Genomic DNA, 16,202 nt, shown 5'->3' with positions numbered 1-16,202 from the left:
AAACTACAGGAGAAGAGGGAAATTTTCTCATTAAAGTTACATCCCTGCAGTTAGTTCAATTACTTGATATATGCAGAAGATGTTGTAAATTTAAAGATTTAAATAGCTTACAAAGATGCCGGAGGCTCCATCAGTTAATTTCCTTAATTTATGGATTTTTAGCTGAGCTTCTGAAATGAAAAGGAGAATGAGAACTAGGTCAGCAGAGAGATTTGCATCCAGAACAGACTAAAATTTGTTTTCCTTGACCATCCCATCAGCCCAGGTGTGATCCTTTGTGGGGGTCACTGTCCCACCTCTGACCTCCAGGCTGGGGATCTCTGCCTCTGTGAGCACGGCACAAAGGGGCAGATTTCTTTCTAAAATAAGCTCGGAACAGAAGCGTGTCCCCAGCCAGCTGCCTCACCTGATGGTTGCACAGGGCTGTAGCCTGAGCACTCGCATTTCCTCAGCACTCTGGTCAACAAGTGGATACGGGCAGGACCAGCTCTGCTGAGACGGCGACCTGCCGCACAGCCCGAGCTTCACTCAGATTTTTTCTAAGGGTCCTTTTGAAAGGACTATTTGGAATGACTTGGCATCATAATTTTTACTTCCATTGTGAATTACTGACGGCTAAGTGAAAAATAAATATGAGAATCTCGAACAGCAATTAGAGCAGCGTAAAAATAGGATACTTCTGCACTGAGGCACGCTAAAGAGGGAAGAGAAGACCTAAAAATACTGCACTTGTATGAAAAGTAGGAATTGTGATCTGACTCATCCCAACCCATCTGTGACAGGCACTGTTTAATTGTGCTGCGTGGAAACGGGATGCACGGATAATAAAGATTCGGTTTGTTTGTTTGCTCGTAGATCAAAGCAAAGACACGGTAGCACTTGGGATGAAAATCCTGCACGTGGTATGTAACTTGTGCGGGATTGTTTTTACTGGATCTGAGAAAAGGACAATGTACTTGGGAGCTCTGTGCTTTTTCTTGCCTCTATTAATGTTGAGGGTAATAAAGGTACGCGTTACAGCTCTATATGCACGCTCTCGTTTCTTTCTTCTCACTCAAGTGTGTGAGTGCTTTTCTGTTGTTTTGTTTCAATATGTATGAATATATACATATGAATCAATACTTAAAAGATTGATATAAACTAAACAGTTTGAGGAAGCAGCATTGCGGTATGATTAGTATTGGTGTTCATGATTTAACATTTCTTTTCCCACTAGATGAAGTTTCTAAGATTTGCAAGGTACGTGTCAAGGACGGGTATATAAATGGATTTTTATTTATTCACAACTCCAAGACTAATTGCTTCTCTTTGCCTGAAGGCCAAGAGATTGGTTTTAATATGACACTTCAAAAGTATTCATAGAACTACAGAGATACTAAGTGTCATTGTTTAAGAGAGAAATCTCGCTATGCTACTTGTGACCCTGAAAATAAAATCTTCCACTGTATTTTGAATCCTAATGTTGTTTTTCAGAGTTTCACTTAAAGCTCAACTATCAAGAAGTGTACAAAGGAAAATATTAAATAGTATGTAGTGAACAAAAAAGAAGAAATACTGTTAGAAGTTAATATAACTTATTTTCTCAGCAATTCTATTATCCTCCCTATAAAGCAATATAAAATTTGTAGCAGAAGATTCCTGAGATCAGTTGAAGGATATTAGAATTATTAATTATACATTGTAATTTATCATAGGTGCTTAAAAGTTCTTAACCAAATGCCCAGCATGTGTTTATTACAATACTAAGTACTTCAGGATACATACTTCGGATTTTTTTTTTCTTACCAACAGTTCTTTATATTCTCTGCAGATGCTTAAAAATAGAATTGGGCAGAACTATTCTGTTATCTGTTTTTATACCTGATTATTCCATGGTTTACTTTCATTTTTTTTTAATACATGGGTAAAGTATTTATTGATACACCTAAGGCAGTCTGAAAGAGAAGCCCACAAGGAACTCCAGCTCATTTTCTTTTTTTTTTCCCTCAAAAAAAATAATGAATTGTATGTATGTTACAGAATAGAATATTACTAGATCACGAAAATATGCTGATTTGAAGGAATACGAGTTTCCTGTCAAAAAGATGCTCCAAATGTATTTTGAGATGTGTGAAAGAAAGTATCATAAATTGACAACATCAACCTCTTCTGCACCATACTCTCTGAATTAAAGCAGGACAACATCCAACTGTTGTTCTTGAGGGCCCCGTATGACTTTGTGGCAGTAGACCTCATCCTGTCCTAGCCCTTACTCTTTTCCTTATGTTATGGGTTTTATCCTGAGGTTTAAACCTGTCCTCAGCACTTGTTATGTTACATAACTTAACTTGAGGTATTCCAGATGATGATACCAACATTTCCACCAGCTACAGTAAATGCAAGGAGACAATTGGAGTGCCTGGTCCTCCCTGAAACTCACCATGTTCTACCAGGCATTTTAGGATAAAGCAGGAAGTAAGGGAGGAAATGGATCATTTTGTTAAATTATTAAGGCAGATAAAGGAGAATTAAGGGATTGTTCCTTTAAAACAAAGGAATCAATGTCTATATGTAGATTAATATTCCTCCCAGTCACAGTTAAGATACCCCTGTAGCTTAGATGGACTTTTATCTTGGAAGAGAAGATTTGAGTAAATAACTGGGATTTCAAAAGTAGTTGTTGGGCACGGGGTGCAGACTCAGACAGCAAAGGCTACATGACTGTTGTTTTCAGTGGGTTTTCACAGCTGTACCTGGGTTTGGCTCTGTCTCCTGGACCGCAGAGGCACCGGGAACAAACACATCAGAACTCAGGGGTCGGTGGCCATGGCTGCTCTGACTGCCACCATCGCTTCTGTCACTGGAAATGAGAGAAAAGCAGAAGCTGTGGAAAGCTGATGTTACATATGTGTTGAGCCTCCAGAAAGGTCTGTTCTTGTGAGGAACCTGGAAATATTAAGCATCTGGAAACCCCAGGACTTGCTACAGTCAGTTGAGATATAAGGAATAATAAAAAGAAAGGACATCTCCCAGTTGAAGTTTTCAAGCCAGTTGCAGTGACAGTCTTTCTGGAACAGGAACTTGACCCAGAGTTTGCTAATTAAGTCAAATAATTGTTTGTCATTTGTAGACAGATGAGGGGTTTCCTGAGACCAGTAAGCATAACCATGCAAAGAACAAAATCTGATCATTAGGAAATAAGCAAGTCTTGTCAGTCTTTTCCCTTGAATGCTCTTCTATTCTTTTCAAGAAACAGCTTGCTGCTGAGTAAGTTTACAAACCATTACTTTATTGACTAAATACAGATGGACTGTTTTTAAAACTATCCATTACCCAGTGCCTAACTCGTGACAACAGCATGATACAAAGAAATAATCTGTCCTGGAATGCCAAGACGAAATAGCTTGTCAGGAAATACAGTATAGGAAAGGTTTGTTTGTCTCTTCTGCTTCCAGCTGTTATAAGGCAAAGGTAGCTTCCAAAAAGAAATTTACGTAATCAAGATGTCCCATGTTAATGTTCAGCATGGTGTTTTGAGTTTCACACATTTTGTTAAGTGCTCTGCCTCCTCTTCTTAAACAGGTTATAAAACTGAGGAGTGTTTTTTAACCTGTTTAAGTAATGTGTGTGGTGTTAGTTTTTAGCTACTTATTAAATAAAGCTTATCCATATTGTATATGTCACAGAGAGGAGAAAACATTTTTATGGCTGAGTTTAATCCATTCATTGGTTTATTAGAGACACAATGTGCTCTGAAGAATGTCACAAATCCACATGGTGTCCCTGAACGCTTGATTTTTGCATATGGATCGCTGACTTAGCTGAACGATGTATAAAATCCCGTGTAGCCAGGCAGCTCCCAACTGAATACACTTCTAAGGGAGGTTATACGCATTGCTTCTGCCAGCAAAGGTCTGGAATATGTTAAACTGCAAAAAAAAATCACTGAACAGAATATAGAGAATGAAGAAAAGAGCTATAATGGCTCTTTTGTAATAAATCATTTCCACTTTTTAGGATCTTTGGGCACAGGCACCTCTAGAATCATCGGTGCGTTGCTTATTTGTGTAGCAGCATTTCAGCATTTTCTTTGGCAAATATCAGACCAAAGGGGTTTGGATCATGCATGGCAGGGATAGAACCTGAGAGAGCAGCAGCTCAGTAAAATATCACAACAATGACATGAAAATGGAAGAAAAAGAAAATGGAGCAAATTCTTCCGGGACCCGAATTTAACAGCACACAGAAATGGAATTAACCACACCTTTATTTTGAAAAATATCTAATAATAGAAACAAATAGCAGAATTGAAAGGAAAAAATGAAAAAAATATTTTGAGGTAGCAATGATCATCTGTTGGATAAAATGAGAAAATTCCAATTAGCAAATTGGAATTTGTGGGACCATGGTGAACTTGCAGAGTGAGACACAATACAGAAAAGAACTCATTACTGCCAACAGTATGAAAAGGGAGCAGTCAGAGTGTTGTGGCCGATGATTTCTGCGTGCTAAGCCCCGCTAGTTCTCCCTGCCCACCTGTGACGCAGGCGGGCTCAGCTGGAGCGTGCCCCTTCCACAGGGGCTGATGCCTCAGTGCTGCTGTGCCTGGGCTGCGGGAGAGCCTCGCTGCAGCCTCGCTGCCATTGTTTCAGCACAAAGAAGAGGAGAGCTCTGAACCTGGGCAGCTGAGCGAGAGCCTATCCAAATCCTGCTATGCCAGAGACCCTTGGAAGGGAGGCAGTATGTCAGACATATGGTTGGAACATGCTGTGCTCCAGCCATCCTCGGCTAGCGTATGGTCTCCCGAGTACCACTGCCAGCTGGGCTCTAATTTACACTGGGCCTGAGAATCAGGGACCTTAGCAGTCTCCCTGATGGTCTCTTCTCCTTTGCTTCACTGATTTCAGATATGCAGCTAGTCAGAGCTTTCCATTTTTCCTGTCTGGCATTCTTTCAGACAGACACAGAGGGATATCCTTCTTTACTTTAACAGCATGTTTGGTTGAAAAAGCAGAGCCGGATATTCTGTGGGAGTAAAATTTCAGCATCCTGACTCTGTAGAATATTTTATATTCATGGTGTCACAGCAGATGTCATGCAAGTATGTAAAGTTAATAAAACACGAATCCCTAAAGCAACTGATACAGAAACAGCATTGCCAAGTAGTAGAAATTATACTTATCTGTTCTAACCTGTGTCTTTGAGGATTCATATGCATGTTCGCTTTCCATGGATTCGCACTCTTGACTTTGTAAACATTGTATTATTCCACATTTCTGTCGTGGGATTCTTCTCAGAAAAAGAACAGAATGCTTGTTGGAATAAACTCCTTAAGTAAGAGGCATATTTCTCATCTTGAAGTGCATGTTGAATGGTGTGCAGAGAAGAGAGTAATAAAGGTCTTTGTTAAACCCTTGTTTAAACTTTAGTTCAAGTGTTTTATTACAGTGTCACAGATTTTTCCAGTCTTCACTTTGAACAGTTATTGAAGGAATTAATTTGTATTTTTATATCCAACTTTTAGTTTGCAATTAGCTTCGGAGATGTAGAACCTGTAGAAGAAATTTGTAAACAGATGAATTCAATACAATTTCAAATAAAAATTATTTGATACTACTAGCCCCAGCATAGTAGTCTTCTTGGTTTGTAGCAAAAATTACATGTTTCTGTTTTGTTAATTTTTGGAACATTATGCTAAATCTGCTTTATGCAAAGGGTTGTTGTGCACATTTAGTATTTTTGTGAATGCTATTCAGTTGAGCTTTCTGTTGTCAAGGCATCTTCTTCGGAAAAAGGTGCACGTGTATTTTCAGATGTGATATTCTTTAGTGAATAAAGGCATTTGAAAAGTCCTTGCACGAAACAGTTTCACTTTAATCCCTCATTTCTGAAGACACTGTGTTAAGTCTAAGAGAGGAGATCAGCCTTGGCTGATCTGCTGCTTGCTCAGAAGTGTCTCTCCTTGTAAAACCTCATCTTGGAGTTGGTTTTCCAGACCACTTCCTGTTCCTCACAAGATATTCTTGAGTTATGACATAACCAAGGAACCTCCTGGCTAGGAACTGCCTTTCCTCTGAGGAACTGGTGATTTAATAATAAAAGGGTAAATGAACTGAACAGGTGGAAATAATCTTCATTCAACAGGACCATGGAGGTGTCCAAGGACAAGTAATCTCATCTACGTCTCCAAGACTCTCCAGTTTCATCCCCTTGCTGCTTTGCTTCAGTTCTTGCCTGCTATTTCAGATGACACTGGTAATTTTTGGAGCAGTAGTTTTGTGTATCCAACACACCACAGCCCATTTCTCATCTGGGCATCAACACTAACCACACAATTGCTTGCAAGAGTCGTGTCATCAGCTCTGATTAAATGATAAGGGATGCAGTAAAAAATTACACTTGGGTCTGTGCAGGATCCCATATTTCTTCTCATTTGCTGCTTTTTAGAGTTTCTCTCTTCTGTCACAGGCCTGAAATTCAAACGCAGACTTGTCCCCCTGTGGACCAGGTATTTACTTGCTTTTCATGAGCATCTACATTGATATTCCCAGAATGGCAGGGACGGGAGGGCACACGTTTTGCCTGTGAAGAGTGCAGATCTTCCAAGAGGATTAAGGATTAATTACATCTGGGGAATGGTAAAGCAGGGTGTGTGACTTGTGGCCGTGGCTTTCCTGAGGTCAGTGATGGCAGAGGCAGAAACTCTGTCCTTTCCTCTTCACATTTGGTGGAGCCAGTAAGAAACTGGAATGGCTTACAGGAAGGGAAAGGAGGCCACTCTTGGAGGACATCTCGGCCAGAGTCTTCCTCCTGTGTCCCCTCTTCATCCCTACAGTTTTGCCTGTTGTTTCCCCAGACGAAAGCCCCCATCTGATTGTTCTCTGCTCAGCAGCTCTGCCACAGTAGAATAGCAAGTCCCCATCTCTCCTGTTATGCTGCATGAAACTAAAAATACCAACCCCACTGGAGTTACTTCTACATTAAAGATGTAAGTGAAATAAAAAAAAAAAAAATCACTTTTGGAGCTTTTTATTTTTGATTTAATTTTTAATTAATCTTAATTAATTTGAATTTTGAAGCGATCTGAAAAATAGTTTTAAATGAATATATAGATATATATATTTCGGTGGGTTTTCCACTCGTATCCACTGGCGAGATAATGAATAATAATGCAGGACAGAAGCTGTGGTCCCCGTTTGTATGGCCGAGGTCGGGGCTTTGCTCAGACCTGGCGTGGGGCGAGCGAGGGCCGGCAGTCCCCATGTCGCCATTCTGGCCCCAGGGCATCGGGGAGAGCCCGCAGGGCCCGGCCGGGTGCGGAGCCGTGCTAGGGCCTGGGGCAACAGCTGAGTCCCGCTCCCGCCTGAGCCTCGCCTCAGCCTTGCTTCTGTCTGAGCCTCGCCTGAGTCCCGCTCCTGCCTGAGCCTCGCCTCGGCCCCGCTCCCGCCTCAGCCCCGCTCCCGCCTGAGCCCCGCTCCTGCCTGAGCTTCGCCTCAGCCCCGCTCCCGCCAGAGCCTCGCCTCGGGCCCGCTCCCGCCTCAGCTCCGCTCCCGCCCCGTCCCGCGCCCGCCGTTGCCGTGGAGACGGGCGGCTGCTCGGGGGCTGAGGGGCTGGAGGGGAGCGGCGCCCCGGGCTGAGGGACGCGCCCGGCGCTGCGGGGTCCCTGAGGGGGCCGGCACTGCCGAGCAGCCCGGGGGCTGAGCGGGACCCTCTGGGTGGGGGTCCAGCGCCTTGCAGGGCCCATGGCTCCTGTGGCAGGGCAGAGGGGCCTGTCGGCCTGTGAGCAGCCCCGGCAGGCGAGCCCGGGGCCGCAGGGCCACCCCGGCTCCCCGCAGCTCCCGGCGGGAGCGGCGCGGGCCCTGGGATCTGCCGGGGAGCGCGGCCCTCCGAGAGCCACCGAGCCTTGTTGTTTCTAATTAATGCCTGTGTGGTAGCCTAATCTGTGTTACCGGGCTCTCAGGAGTATTGTCGCACCAAAGGTATATTCTGGGGTTCAGTTAATTAAAAATTACTTATAAATCTGCCTAGGTCCTGTGTTGCACTTAACTCTGCTGTTGTGGCTGTAGCACAGAAGAAATACCCAATATTTATGCAGTTCCAGCAGTAGTTTGGCTAATTTCCTGTAGAGCTCTTTTCCCTGCTGTTCCTCATGGGATTCTAAGGGTTTGCAGTTCTGTCAGGCTCACTCGCTGTGGTGGGGACATGGGACTGACACCTGATTTTCCCGTGTCGGGAGCAGAGCACGTCCCCAGATCCCTGCGGATTGTCCTGCTGCCAGCCCTGGGCTGCCTGCTCTCCTGAGGGCACTTGGTTCTAGGGCTGGAGCTTGCAGCACACACCTCTAGGTAGATTTGTGCTGGGATCAAGTTATGTCATGAGTCCTCAGGAGAACTGAAAAGATGGCATGTGTTAAATTCTGGTTAATTTTATAATAAGCTTCCCCCTACCTACCCCTGGTTTTTTTCTTTCGAGTACATGTGGAAGTATCTAATGTGTGTTCTCTTTGGCTGTATATTTTTTATAAACTCAGTATCAACCATGCACTTAAACACATACTTGGGATGATGTGTCTGATTTGCTTCTAGTAATGAAGTTCAAGCAAAAACTTGATGAAAAATACCTGATTTCTGTATACAAATCTGTGTTTGTGTGTGTTTATTTTGGAGTTAATTTCTTTCTGAGACTGATAACAAGGGAGAATGTCTCTCTCATCAAGCCAAACTGAAAGAAGATAATGCAGAAGCTGGGTTCAGTACGGTTGAATAAATCTAGCCACAGAGCTACACATTAACTCTGGAGTTTCACACTGCATTGCAAAGCATGGTAAGCTTGTCTCAACTATCGAGTTTTTTTCTTCATTTTTTTTCCTCTCCGAGGGGTAGGGTGCCAACACTGCTGTCACTTGGCTTCCCAGAAATAGGTGTTTAAGTCAGGTGTTTGAAACAGAAATTGTGTTACTGTTTCTTTGTGGCCTGTAGAAAATGACAGAGTAGTAATGTGGTTGATTGAGAGCTATTCTGCATTTCTAGGATAGAAAATACAAAGTATAAGAGTGAGTTCTAAGAAAATGTTGTGAGTAGATTCATCGAATAAAAGAATAAGCACTTTAATATTTTGCTTTTATATAAAAGAAGTCCTAACCTATTATTTGTCTTGAGCCTTTTTACTTCAATAAATTAAAAAAAAATCATATTGTTGAAGAACATAGCAAAAATATCTGTTCCAAAGTATAGATATCTGGGAAAAGTTGTAGCTTATCTTTGGAAGCAAAGCATGATCTTTCTTGAATATTTTTGAGGAAAATGATTACTTAATAATTCAGTTAATGATTTCTATTATTTTGAGAACGGTTACTGATTGTTTATAAAACCCAGCCCACGAAGAGTGCTTCTACCTCATTTCACACCTCATTGTTTTGCAGATTGTCAGTGATTGTGGAAGTTGAAGTCCTAGGAATTTAATTTCTTGACCATCTACTTGTGTAGTCTGAAATCTTCAGTCTGAGAGGTACACAGGAACAACCTGTTCTGGTATGTAAAGCTTTGATTTCTGTAAGCTGTACAGAATAGTTTAGTGAATAAGATTGAGAGAATCACAGAATGACACACTGCTAAGGGATTGCAAGGGACCTTAAACATTGCTTGGTCCCAACCCCCTGCCATGGCCATGGGCAGGACACCTTCCACTGGACCAGATTGCTCAAGGCCTTGTACAACCTGCCCTTGGACATTTCCAGGGATGAGGAATCTGCAGCCTGTTGCAGTGTTTCAGCAGCCTCACAGTGAAAAAATTCTTCTTAATATCCAGTCTATCTGTAACTATCCTGTCCTACCACTACAGCCCCTGATGAAGCATCCTTCCTGTAGCCCCTTCAGAGCCTGGAAGGTGCCGTGAGGTCTCCACACAGAAGAACCTTCTCTTCTCTGGGCTGAACAGCCCCAACTTTCTCAGCTTGTCTTCACAGGGGAAGTGCCCCAATCCTCTGGACTTGCTGCAACATCTCCGTGTCCTTCTTGTGTTTGGAACACCAAAACTGGATGCAGCTCTGCCAGTGGGGTCTCACAAGAGCAGAGTGGGGGGAAGAATCACCTCCTTTGACCTTCTGGCTGTGCTCCTCTGGATGCAGCTCAGAAAAGCCCTTGGCTTTCTGGGCTGTGAGCACTCACTGGCTCATGGTGAGTTTTTGATCAACCATCACCCCCAAGACAGAATAATTTTGTAAAAATATTTGTGTTCTCAGGACGACCTGGTTGCCTTTCCATGACTTGCAAATGCTGATTCTCTTAAAGATTTGATGACTCTTTTTATGTGGGCAAAGAAGCAAGTGAACAAACCCCCTGATGGTATTGAACTGTGCAGTTAGAACAGGCTTGTAGTGTTGTGGGTCTCCTCATTGTCTCCTTACTTGAAAAACATAATATTGGTGTATAAGGCTGTAGTTAACTATGTTTGTTGGATAAAATTAGTTGTCACAAGCTGCATTTCATTCTTTGCAGAGCAACTGAGAAAGCAGTAATTTTAGGACCAAAGCTCACTGGCTCACTCTGCTTTTAGTAGAGCTGCTGCAATTGAAATATAGGAAGCCTTTAATAAGAATTAATTTGGGAAGGGACACACACACTGTACATGCCCATTTATTGGTGAGACTTATACTTCTACATTCTTTGCAAATAATAGGTCTTAGCTTTTCTGTTTACATGCTGTTAGACCAGCCTGTAAATTAAAACTTTTCTTTGTAATAGCTCCATTAAGAAATTAAGGGAGGACTTAGTTGGGCAAGGAAACCCAAAGTTTATCTTGCATGGGTATCTGGTGATCTAGTAGATACTTTTTTTCTGAAATTCAGAGCTGGTATGAACCAAGTTCTGGCCTCTGTTCATTTCCATTAAACTTGGTCATGCAATTTAATGTGGTTTGCTTCTCTCTCTCTCTCTTTTTCCTTTTTTTTTTTTTTTTTTGTGGTGGTAGCTGATAGTTATGCTAATAGAGTGTTAACTTTGTGATATTTAATGTTTACAGTGTTAATAGGTAAAGATAATAGCTGTGCTTTGTTGTGTTGGAGAATTTTAGTATGTTATTTATAGATCTGAAACCTACAAGATATGATATAAAAGCCTTCAATATGAAAAATGTTACAATTCTGAGCAGACAGTGAGAAAATTGCCTTTTAGAGGTCAAAACTCCCAATGCCTCTGGCAACATGGCCTTGATGTCATTTGACAGGGTGGAAACACAGCCCTTCATGGGAATAAACAGCCAATACCTGCATGATTCATTTTGTTAGAAGGGTTCTCCCATTGTTGCTAGGCAATATTTCCTAGGTGGAGTTAAAAACCAACAAAAATATCAACAACAAAACCCCCAAAACCCAGCTGCTCTCTCCTCAGAATAATACTTATTACAAGTTGTCTTGCTATTGTTTATTTGTTTTTCTAATTAAGTGATTTTCCTTCTGCAAAATAGATGCATCAGCTGAGTCTCAATAGAGACATTCCCCACTAAGAGGCAGCAAGAGGAAGAGCTGGAAAAGGGTTGCACCTGGTTAGTAGAAGGGTTCCTTTCTATCTTCCTCTGTCCCTTCTTAGAGCTGTCTGTTTGGAAATGCTTGACTCTGTTGTGATGTGCAATTCTCAGAGAAGAAACATGGCAGAGACCAGCAGACATTCATTTGAAATGATTTTCATTCACTGCATTCTGGAATGGACTTGAAAGCAGGTCTCAGAGGCAACTTGTATGTACCAGTTTGTCTTACATATTTATTTATGACAGGCTTGAATCTTCAGGATGGTATTCTATCAAGTGACATACCCACTCAGTGTGATGTGTGTCTAAAAATAGGTCATTGTCAAAGGACAGGAAAGGAATTGTATAAATCTATAAACTAAACCATTGCAGTCTAGTGGGATAGCATACTCTGAAGCTGAGGTAATGCTATCTTCAAAATTGCAGCTTTCCATGGATTATTTTCTAGAATAATACATTAACACTGTATTTATAAAAATAGACTCTAAAGACAGCTAATGCTAATGGGTCACTTCTGACACAGCAGTTAGAAACAGTAAAGTAAACCAAACAATCTCAGAAGGTGGCAGGGCTGGACCAAACTTTGCTCTTATGCTTAAAATATTACTGATTTGAACCTCCCATTTTTTTACATGTTAAATGATATCATAAAACACTTATTTAGTGCTGGGACTTAGGTATTTGGGTTTGAGAATAAAGCTTCTGTTTTGTGCATTTGGTCAACGTGAATGGATTTTTTTCCTCTAGTTAACCTAGGGTGTTGAGAGGCCTGAAAAATAAGACTCTGAAGGATGATACTGTTTAAAAATGGGCATTAGGAAAGGCATTTTTGTCATTTCAAATAACCTGTTGATGTATACAAATGTGTGAGGTTTGGACCACAACAGAACAATGCAGATTTTTTTAGTGTTCATGACAGCATAAGCACCAGTACACAGGTGAGGTCTTGAATTTAGCTGCACAAATGGTATGTTTAGGTGCTTAATGCAGTGTTGCTACTGCAAACTCAATAGAAAGGCTAATATTTAATTAAGGATAGAGTGTGGAAATGGTCAGCAAAAGAACAAATGCATCCGTGTACAGGGTTCTAGTGAGAGGTTTGGAGTTACCAGGTAAAGGGGAAGTGTGACATCTGGTGGAAAGATGGTATCAGGAGCAAGAGATCCATTAGTGATAAATGGCATTATTTGGCATGAAAATGCATTATATGATGTTTGAAATCACTGCTGGATATAAAATTCACGTGAGTGACATATTTTGTGGTCTCATAGTTCATATTGTCTGAACCAAAATACATGGCATCATGATTATGTTCTTAATAAACAGTGAACTCTTCTAAGCTACCAAAGAAAGCTTATTTTGTTAAGTTCCTCTCCCAAACTCTTAATCTACACTGAAAATAAATTAATATGGTACCACCTTTGGGTATCCAAGTATTTTTTTCAGAAAAATGTAATCTAAATACATTTTTTATCTATCATCTATGATGATCCTAGTAATTTTTTTTTATTCTTGAGTTCTTCAGTAATACTACTTCCAGGTGCAAGCCCCAAATGATCAGGATCATTTGATGCTGCTGTTCTGGGAGATACTGGTCTGACCCTGCCTTGGAGGTGCAACTGGAGCCCAGCACTGGAGCCTCTGTTTGGGTTCTGCTGCTCTGCTCCCAGAGCTGGTGGTGGGAGGCTCCTCTGCAGACTGTGGGAATAGTTTTGGATTGCAGGAGTCAGGAGAAGGGAGGAATTCTGCAGGAGAAGGGGCTGGAACAGGAGCTACCTTTTGCTTGGTGTCGTATTGCTAGAGTTAGAACTTGCACAGAATCAAGGTGGGCTCAGAGCTACAGAGATCTTGCTTTATTGTGTTTATTTCTACAGTATGTTGTGGAAAAAGAGTTTGCAATTCATTGGGAGCTCTATGTATTAAGGATATTCAGGAACCTCCTAGCTCAGCTCAAAAGCCCAGGGGAAAAAAAAAAAAAAAAAAGAGAATTCATCTTAATCTTTCAGCTCTGCTTTAAAATACCTGATTCTTCTGAGGTTTCATTCCATAGGATATTGATCATTCCACTTCAGTCTTGAGATTTTTCTGTGTTACAACTTTGCTACTGAAAGATCGCTTTATCCCAAGCACAGCACATGTTCAGTCGTGGTTCTGCTTTGTAGTTCAGGCTCATCTCCTGTGCATAACTCCCTGCCCCAATCATGTGGGATTTCCCCCTTCATCAGAAGGCAATAAATCTTCAGCTTCTTTTGTTCTTTATGCATTTTTCTTCTATTTTTAATGTTAGCATCTCACTTGCTAGGACAATATATTATAAGAGTTCTGATTCCTTTTCCTGCTTTGGGGGCAGACTCCATCTGCAAGTTTTTGCTTGCTCACACAAAAATAATGCTTTTTGGGAACTGGCCAGTTCAAGGAAGGAAATAAGTTAACAAATACCTAAACCCACAAATCCAGCCTTTCAATGCTAGACTGCAGTGGGGTGCACCCATCTCAGGTGGCTGGCTTCTTGCTCAGCAGGCATTTAACAGCAGCATGTGTAACTTGTTTCTCCTCATCGTTACAGTCACAAATGGGTGATATTCACAAACTCAGGTATTTTGGTACCATGATGAATAAAATACATTGTTTACTCCAATGAGTGAAGAGTTCTGCTCTGCTTCTGGTGGGCAGGGGTTTGGATAATCCAAATGGGTTTGAGTAGAAGGCCTTTAGCAGGGAGTTTGCTGATACACTTTAGTGCAGTTTAGTTCAGTGCTGAACAATTTCTTCCTAATCTACCCCTCCTCCTCAGCAGGGTGGCAGTAATTATCCTTTTCTGTCTGCATTTCTTGGGATGGATTGAGTAGTTTCCATACTTGTGGAAGCACATCAATTAAAACACAGTTAACTCTGTTACTGTGTTGTCATATGAAGACATGGGATGTAGACCAAGCTTCAGTTTTTTCATTAAATGTTTTATGTTTTATCATGTTGGGAGGGAAACAAACCTAATGCTTTCCTCCAGAGAACCTCAGTGTATGAGTCAATGGCTTTCTGAAGGTTAATTTGGGGTGTGCAGACAGAAAAATTGTCCTATTAAAAGGGAGAAGGTAGTCTAGTTTAAATCTTTTGGAAATTTAAGTGAAAAACATAATTTTTAGTCAGGTTGAGTTGACTCTTTCAAAAGATCTCTAGACATATACTAAAAAAAAAATCAGACCAGGAATTTTGATTGAACAAGAGCCAGACTGACAGGTTTTAGTTTTCAGCTCTCTATTGGTGAAGAAACAATTTTTCTTACCAAATTATAACTAACAATGATACTGAACTTGTGCTAGTATAAGGTGCTTTCTTAACTGCAAATGTGATTTCAGCCTGAAAATACCATAATAAATTCACTGAATGGACTTTCTTCTGTAGTATACCCTTATAATTATAAACCCTTCTTTTTTTGCCCAAGGCACCTACTTAGGAGATATCATAAAGTGAAAATAATCTTAATGTCACTAAATGAGAAAAGAATGATTGTATTGCCTTGCAGAAAAACAAAATGGGAAGGGGGACTGAGGAAGGGACAGTACAAAATTATATTTGCTGCAGTCTTGTGGGCACCAGTAGAAAAATGCTCTTTATTTTTCTGAGAATGGTTTAAAAATGTGTTTGTATCAATGTTGCAGCTTCTCAGTAGTGATTGGGATTTCTGACTGTGCAGACATTATGCACAGCCTTTAAGAAAACTGATAGCTGGGTCTCCATTAATGATATTGAGGACCGGGTGCATGGTGGCTGTTTTGGTGGTGTAAATAGGAGGAACAGGGGGAAGGTTCCTTGAGAACCTGTTGCCAAAAAAAATATAAAAATCTGATATAAGCCAAAACTTAGTAAAAGTAGGATAGGAAGCTTGCTTGTGGAAATGTACCACTGGATGCCACTGTTGCTTCATAGAATGTCATACTAAAATAATGTCAGCTTTGCTGAAAAATTCTGCTTTTCCTTCACTCTCATCTTCTTAGTTTTTTATTACTTTAATCTTTGTTCATATCAAAGGAAAGGAGAAATCGTGCCCCACTTATTCTCTCCAGCAACATGGTGATATGGTTTCCATATCTAGAAGTGACAGCTTGTCATAGGAAAGAAAAGGGAATGACACAAAATTTGTCTTTTCTTTTTTTTTTTTTCTTCCTCTTCTAAGGTAAAATATTTTTTTTTTTAACAGAAGAAAGGCTCAGATGAAAGAGCAGCCAATTTTCCTTGTAACTAAATTCCTTCTCTCTGTCTCTGTGTTAATCACAACTAGATTTGGACACTGAGCCTTTACTCCTGTTTTAATGTCATCCTACAGAGCAGGGCAGGAGGTCACTTTTGCAAATACTTGTTTATTTCCTTTCCCAAGTGCTGGACATTTTGTACTTGAAAGAATGTTTTTCACTCGTTACAATTTTTTCTGCCTTGGGGAAGCAGAGAGGGTGAAGGTCACCAGGTGAATTTTTGATGGCTGTTGCTTGTTTTTACAGGTACATTTGTAATCACCTGATTGGCAACTCTGGGACTTTTCTCTAAGTTATACAGTATGGGGTTTTGTAAAGAGCTGTTTTTTTGGTTTTTATGTTTGTTTGTTTGTTTGTTTTTTAACTGAAGCAACCCCCCAAATGTAATTAATTTAATTAAATGAAAAGAAATAAAAATCCTAACATCTGACTCGTATGTTTCAGATCAGA

The sequence above is a fragment of the Parus major genome, chromosome 11 (assembly GCF_001522545.3).
Source record: "Parus major isolate Abel chromosome 11, Parus_major1.1, whole genome shotgun sequence".
Classification (NCBI taxonomy): domain Eukaryota; kingdom Metazoa; phylum Chordata; class Aves; order Passeriformes; family Paridae; genus Parus; species Parus major.
The sequence above is the reverse complement of the archived record's forward strand: the minus strand, read 5'-3'. Positions refer to the sequence as shown.